Source organism: Erpetoichthys calabaricus, chromosome 11 (genome assembly GCF_900747795.2).
Source record: "Erpetoichthys calabaricus chromosome 11, fErpCal1.3, whole genome shotgun sequence".
In the NCBI taxonomy this organism is placed as follows: domain Eukaryota; kingdom Metazoa; phylum Chordata; class Cladistia; order Polypteriformes; family Polypteridae; genus Erpetoichthys; species Erpetoichthys calabaricus.
In genome coordinates this window covers 61,236,916-61,244,919 of record NC_041404.2, presented here as the reverse complement: position 1 = coordinate 61,244,919, position 8,004 = coordinate 61,236,916, and the positions used below count along the sequence as shown (strand labels likewise).

The 8,004-nt window shown below is 47.0% G+C and overlaps 1 long non-coding RNA gene across 1 annotated transcript; it reads right to left on the bottom strand.

Annotated features, from left to right (window-relative positions):
* Positions 1-1,429: 1,429 nt before the first annotated feature.
* LOC114644495 (uncharacterized) lies at positions 1,430-5,651 on the bottom strand. The gene is made up of 4 exons (XR_007936170.1): positions 5,548-5,651; positions 2,562-2,593; positions 2,372-2,480; positions 1,430-1,577 (listed from the first exon to the last, which is right to left on the bottom strand). It is a non-coding gene; the product is annotated as an uncharacterized LOC114644495 (long non-coding RNA).
* Positions 5,652-8,004: the final 2,353 nt, after the last annotated feature.

The window sequence follows — 8,004 nt, the reverse complement described above, 5'->3', positions numbered from 1 at the left end:
TCAAAGAGGCGTAATTCTGGGAGGAGTTGGGGGCGGGACAGAAGGCGCGTGCACGTGCGTTACTTTTCACGCAAATCGAGATTTATGTAGTAGAAGAACGTGAAAGTATGCGTGCGCACAGATTCCTGCATCTGGATTTTTCTGTGCGTACGCACAATCCCGCTTTTGTGCTTACGCCATGTTATAGTGTGAGTTCTACGCACGGCGTTATACATGAGGCCCCTGGAGCGCAGCCTGCTAGTCTTCAAAGCAGGGGGCGGGGTTTTGATACGTCAGGTGGGTGGCTGTTCTACCAGTCATTGGAGTTCTGCAGTCTCCTGATTGCATATGTATGAGGTTGATTAGCATGCCCTAGACATGGATGTTTCAGGGCGGTGTTCAACGTGCGTTTCCTTATGCATTTTTACAAGGTGTTTTTTATTTATAAGCAGTAAATTATGTGCTTACATCAAGTTTTATAAATCTGTTTTTTTTGTACCTTTTTTCTGTTCATATTTTAACGCTTGAATCCACACAGTTTTATTAATGAAGCTCCTGGAGGCTAATGCACCTTGCCACTTACCAACCTGAGATATTTTACCCTTACAACAATGTGCTCCCTATCAGGGCCTCCCCCTCAAATTGGCAAACACTGAGTGTCCTCGGGTGTCCCTGACAAAGCCCAGAATTCAGCCCCACAGAACGTGAAGATGGCAGATTACAGATGTTTCCCATCCATTCTAATAGAACTGCAACTAAATTTAAAGTGACCCTTTAAGAAAACCTGTGACCTCAAAATGGGGGGCGATGATTGACAACGCTGGAGGGGCTTCAGGACAAGGCTCTGTTTGCTCCTGAGTGGCCCAGCCAAAGCCCAGACTTAAAACCTGAAGATGGCAGTTTACAGATGCTTCCCATTCAACATAATGAAGCCTGAGAGGATATAATGGGGTAAACTGTCCAAATCCAGGTGTGCAAAGCTTGCAGAGACTAACTTAAGAAGACTCAAAAGGTATAATTACTCCGAAAGGGGCTTCTACAAAGTGCTGAATGAGGGGTCTGAGTACTTCTAGGAATGAGAGATTTCAGCGTTTTGATTTTTAATAAATTTTCAAGCTGAAAAAACAAGTTGTCACTTTATCATTATGGGTTGTGGATTGCAAACTGGTGGGCAAAAAATGTCAAATGCCTCCATTTGAAAAACAGTGTGTAGAAAATAAAAGGGTCTCGGTACATTCTGGATCCACTATGGTGCTCCATTTAGCATGGACTGGGTGAACAAGCAGAAAAAATTAAACTGGATTTCTAATTGTGAATAAACCCCCAGCAATTTCTACCCACCTTAATAACAGAAAGCTGCGTTTTAAAATGAAGATTATGGCGCTGGAGTAATGAAGGCTCGCCATGTTTCTGTCAGCCTCAGAGAAGAGTGACCTGCTCATTCACACAATTAATGATGAAATTTGCTTTTATTTCATATTTGTGATTTTAAAATAACAGAAAATCAAATCATCCATAAAACTGTGGGATGTTGATTCATTTCTTCTGTCTTCTGGAATCAGCAGGCCTCATATTTGGCAATCAAGACAGGTTCACGTCTGGAAATAAATCAAAAATCAGAAGAAATGGATTACTTATTGCCATGCTGAATACACTGGCAATTAATGGTATATCTGTCAAATGATAAACTGGCCAAGTCCATCCATCCATCCATCCATCCATCCATCCATCCATCCATCCATCCATCCATCCATTTCCATTCTCTTTTTCGCCTGTACATGCCACACTGATGCAGAGCCTCTTCTGGTACCCAAGTGCTCAAGGCAGGCCCGACTCGCTTGGCACCTCCACATGCAGCCCACCTCACTTTAGACTGCCCACATTTGTTAGCATCTTCCTGGACGTGCATGCCCTATGCCAAACCGCTGCCATGGCAAGAATCTAAGCACCCATCTGCCCGATCCTGGCATCACTAAACCATGCTCTGAATATGGGCCTGTTTGAAACCAGGAGGGCACACAGTTATCTGCAGTACTGGACAGAAGAGGAGCTATAAGATGCCTAGGAGGAGAATTCATTAAATTCAAAATCGCATGCAGATACTGGGTCACCTTCAGTAGCGGGGCAACTTGGTGTTCTTTGCAGACAGGCAGAGAGAGAGGACTGTCAGGAATGGGACACCTGCTGGCTGCTAAATGGCAGTAGAGGGCACCCTGCGAGATGCCCGTGGCTCCTGACTGGCAGCTCATTGTATTGGGCTGGTGATCTGTGCTTAAACCTGCCATTTAAGCCCCTTTGGCATTATGCTTACTCCCAGATAAACAAACCAACCAGTGTAACTGGAGCCCATGATGTCCTTTCACTGCCCCCTGCCCACTCAGCTGTCACTTACTGGTTTTGGCTGCACAGCATGCATTCATTTCCGTAGGTGACGCCGTCGGTCCCGCAGACTGGTGTGTAGTCCAATGTACAAGCGGGCAGAGAGTACTGGCGCAGTTAGGCTGGGGGGGAGAAATGAGCAGAGTGAGCCCTGAGGACCCACAGGGACCCTAAGCAGAGCGGCACTCACAGTTGAGGCTTACCTTTTGTGGGTTTGGAGCCCCTTTGGAGGTCGCTGAGGGAACAGAAGACATGTTATGTTAGTTAGCTCTTTGAGACATGGTAGGAAATGAGTAATAAAATCATCAGAAATACAAATGACTTGGCTTGTTTGTAAACCCTGAGTGCGAGGGATGGAGGAACGGAATCAGCCACTTTATGGCCCACTGATGGCGAGTGACCCTATGGAGGACCATCGTCGTCGTCTTCCTCAGAGGCTGCTTCCATCACGCCACTCAGATCTTTATAGGTGGCAAGCACTTCCAACGGCTTTGTCTCTCTTGTCAACTCCTACTTGTCACCCCACCTCACCCGTACACCACAGTGTCCTCTGCCAGGGCTGGGGTCCACATTTAGAGCCTGCTGGTGGCCCAGCATCAGAGCAAATGGACTTTTGCAGCTGGAGGACGTGTACAAGGCACCTGCTGTGTCAGACCTGTGAGGGACACGAGTATAAGAGGGGACGGGGGATCCCTGGAGAAGTCAACAGGGCCATCTTAACAGCATTATAGGACCCCCGGGGCAAAGCAGAACACTGGACACCCCCCCACCTACACAACCACTCAGCAAGTCACAACATACAGAGATTAGCATGGGGCCCCCAGACAATTGCCCAGCGTGCCCATGCATTAAGATGGCCCTGCCTGCTGAGGGGGGGCAGAGGAGGGCCACACATAATAGTCAGGACAAGGCAGAGACAATGGTGGCCTGTCCTGAATTACAATCTTCACCCCACTCGGTAGTACAGCAGACTGTCAAAAAGTAAATGATTGATTGACAGCTTTAAACACCACCCCCTAAAATTATGAACTTTAAGCCCCACCCACAAGTTATGAAATATGACAATGTGACATTTAAGCCACACCCCTAAATTATGAAAACTTAAAATTGTGAATGATGAAACTTATGCCACTCGTGACTTTATTTTAAAAGCTAATAATATTAAGAAAATGTAAAAATGATAGGAGCCTCGTTAAAATATCAAAATTGTTCCCTTTTCTTACTTGTCATTCACAGCCAAGCAAGTGTCATGAGTGAAAGAGATTGGGGCAGTTTAGTGATCCTGCACCTCGCAGGCAGACTTCATGCACCAGCAAGAAAACAGAAAGTGAACCCGTGCCAGGTCAGCGTCCAGCTTGAAATGTTTCTGCGCAACAACCAGCTGGCGACAGACTGAATGATGGCTCCGGAGCCAATCAACTAAAAGGACCACCGTGGGAGGGCAGAGGGACACACAAACCCCTGACCCCATAGGCTGTGATGGGAGACAAGGGGCCCCACCTCCTGGGTGTGGCAATCGGTAAGGCAGTGTGATAAGGGGTGTGGTTTACGATGACTCTCTCTCGCCCCAAAAGGAACGGCTTAAAGGTCAAAAATCATAATTTCAAAAGTCATAATTTGGGGGCGGGGGCTTCAGTCAAATAACTATAGCTGGAATGTTATGGTAAGGAGATTGAGCTAATTATCCATCCATCCATTATCCAACCTGCTATATCCTAACTACAGGGTCACGGGGGGTCTGCTGGAGCCAATCCAAGCCCCACCACAGGGCACACCTACACACCAAGGACAATTTTAGGATCGCCAATGCACCTAACCTGCATGTCTTTGGACTGTGGGGAGGAAACCCACGCAGACACGGGGAGAACATGCAAACTCCATGCAGGGAGGACCTGGGAAGGCGAAACCAGTTGGGTCTCCTTACTGCGAGGCAGCAGCACTACCCACTGCGCCACCATGTCGGCCTTGAGCTAATTATTTCTGTGATTTTATTTTATAGCAGTGAAATCAATTGGAAAGCAAGGACTGGTATTATTCACCGTCAAATTAGAAAACAACACTGCTCCATTTTGATGTTTGTAATAATAATAATAATAATAATAATAATAATAATAATACTGCGGTGCTGCGGTGGGTTGGCACCCTGCCCAGGATTGGTTCCCTGCCTTGTGCCCTGTGTTGGCTGGGATTGGCTCCAGCAGAACCCCGTGACCCTGTGTTCGGATTCAGCGGATTGGAAAATGGATGGATGGATGGATACTGCGGTGGGTTGGCACCCTTCCCGGGATTGGTTCCTTCCTTGTGCCCTGTGTTGGCTGGGATTGGCTCTGGCAGACCCCCGTGACCCTGTGTTCGGATTCAGCGGATTGGAAAATGGATGGATGGATGGATAATAATAATAATAATGGGCGGCACGGTGGTGCAGAGGGTAGCGTTGCTGCCTGGCAGTTAGGATTCCTGGGTTCACTTCCCGGGTCTGCATGGGTTTCCTCCCACAGCCCAAAGACATGCAGGTTAGGTGCATTGGCGATCCTAAATTGTTCCTAGTGTGTCCTTGGTGTGGTGCGGTGGGCTGTCGCCCTGCCTGGGCATTTATTCCTGCCTTGCGCTCTGTGTTGGCTGGAATTGGTTCCAGCAGAACCCCGTGACCCATAGCATGTAGTGTGTTGGATAATGGATGGATGGATAATAATAATTATAATAATAGGTTGGCACGGTGGCGCAGTGATAGCGCAGCTGCCTGACAGTAAGGAGACTCGCCTCATCCAGGTGCGCGATTTCCTCGCACAGTCCAAAGACTTGCAGGTTAGGTGAACAGGCGATGCTAAATTGGCCCGTGTGTGTTTGGTGTGTTTGGTGTGTGTGTGTGTGTTCACCCTGAGATGGACTGGCGCCCTGTGCAGAGGCTTGTTCCTGCCTTGCGCCGTATGCTTACTGGGATAGGCTCCAGCAGATCCCCAGAAACCTGTTCAGTAAGTGCGTTAGAAAATGACTAATTATTATTATTATTATTATTATTACAGAGAGAGGAAGAGAGAGAGAGAGATATATTGAATATTTACAATCATTTTAAGAAATTTACACTTGTTAAAGGCACTAGTTTAAAACGCCGTATATAAATTTGTCGCTATACATTTGTGCCACTCTTGAATGAGCGGGCGCCTTCTGTATTACAGTTCATGAACTCACCTGCGAGGCACAAAAAGGCGACAGCCAGCAGTAGGACGCTCGCCGCAGACTTCATGGTCGTCGGTGTGTTGGTCTCAGTCGAGGTGATGAGGCACTGCGCTCGGCTGCTGTATTTATGCGCGCTGCAGCCGGACTCGCGTATTGAACGTCTTGAGCAACAGCGCAGGTTTACTTTTCCCATCAACACTAAAACAAACATCTTTCAGATTACTGAGATAAGACAGACACAGTCAGTTCTGCCTCAATCAATCCTCCTTTGACCCAGAGTGTCCGATCAGACGGCAGCAGAGGGATGCGAGTGGGTGGACTCTGCAGTGGACTGGCACCCCAATCAGGGCTGGATCCTGCAAAATGAACTGCACCCCTAAACTGCATTAAGTTCAAGTGTCTCATTCTTCACAAAGTACAATGGAATTGTTACTTGTGTAATAATTATTACTTCTGCTCGGGGACGTAATCTTTGATTTTACTGTGGAAACATTTAAGAAAGTTTAATCAAAGAGTCAATTACCACATTTTTACTTGCCAGGAAGACTGGGACCAACTGTTTAAATCCAAGTGTGCCAAGCTTGTAGAGACTTCCCCATCATGTAACTATTACATCTGAACTAGTGTGGTGCTGTGGTCTAACCCGTCTTATGGCTGCACTCGGGTCCTAATCTGGATCCTGACTTGGTTTGTCGTGCGGTGGGTACGGCAATGTGACGAACCAGCGCCTGCCGCTAACCTCTCTCTCTCTCTAACTATTACCATCCCTGCAGTGAAGCTCGGTGGTGTCAGCATCATGTTATGGTGGTGCTGGGAGCACAGAGACGGGTCAGAAGTGAGGGGAGGATGAATGCAGCCAAATAAATTCAAGTCCTTGAAGAAAACCTGCCCCAGAGTGCATGCCCCTTCAGACAGGGGTGACACTTTAATGGTCTATTTTTTTTTTTTGTTCTTTATTTCACCTTATATAATTTCTTGTATTAGGAATTTGTTCGTTTTCGCATACATCTTGGGGTCAGAGTGCAGGGTCAGCCATTGTACAGCACCCCTGGAGCAATTGAAGATTAAGGGCCCAGCAGAGTAGGATTTCTTTTTGGCTTTGACGGGGATTCGAACCAGCAACCTTCGGGATACCAGCGCAAATCCTTAGCCTCAGAGCCACCACTCCACCCTTATCGATATAGCAAACAGCCAAGAGTGGCTTCAAGACAAGTCTCTGAGTGGCCTTGAGTGGCCCAGCCAATCCTCATACAGCAGAACATGTGTGGAGACCCCCAGTGATGACAGTTCACAGACATCTCCCATACAATCTAATGGAGCTTGAGCGGATCTGCCAGGAAGAATGAGATCAGCTGCCCAAATCTGGGTATGCCAGGCTTGTAGAGACTTACCCAAGAACAGGGAAAGGTAGAATTGCTGCCAAAGGGTCTTCTACAAAGTATTGAATTAATTGCTCTAATCCTGCAATGAAGGAGAGATTTCATCCATCCATCCGTCCATCCATCCATTTTCCAACCTGCTGAATCCGAACACAGGGTCACGGGGGTCTGCTGGAGCCAATCCCAGCCAACACAGGGCACAAGGCAGGAACCAATCCCGGGCAGGGTGCCAACCCACTGCAGGACAGGAGAGATTTCAGTTTTTGATTTTTAATAAATTTGCAAACCTTTCTGACAACCTGACTTCACTTTGCCAATGCGGGTTATTGAGTGCAGACTGATGGGCACAAAATGGAAAACTCCACCAATTAAAATCGACAACAAAATAAAGAGTGCAGAAGGGGGTCTTTATACTCTCCACTTACTGTGTATTAGCTTTGATTCTTTGGAGATATGCCCCCCCCAACAAACCCCGCCATTGGTTTATTTTCTCCGTCGATGCTACTGAAGTTTTGTGTTCCTCTTTTCAGTTGTCACCTCTCCGTACTCCTGCCATTATTATTATTATTATTATTTGGCCGATGTCTTTATCAAAGGCGACTTACAACATTTGAGATGCCATGGGTTCCATTTCTTGTATTTTTCCAATCAAAGCGCAGGCAGGTGAAGGGGACTTGTAGTGTCAGTAATGGTATAATGATAATAATGATACTTTGCATTTATATAGCGCTTTTCTCACTACTCAAAGCGCTCAGCAATTGCAGGTTAAGGGCCTTCCTTGCTCAAGGGCCCAACAGAGCAGAGTCCCTATTGGCATTTACGGGTATCAAACCGGCGACCTTCCGATTGCCAATTGCTAGATCCCTAACCTCAGAGCCAACACTCCGGGATCTGAGCTCACAACCCCCGTTTCTGATGTCCAAAGCTTTGCCGCTGTGCCACCCTGCCCATTAAATAACGGGCACATATTGATGGGTTCCAGTTATGTTAATCAGTTTCAAGCCACTTTAAGTTTCTGTCGATTTAAACAAACCTGTGCCTTTATGTGCGCTCATGTAAGTAGAAATTCGTAAAGTCTGTTATTTGCATT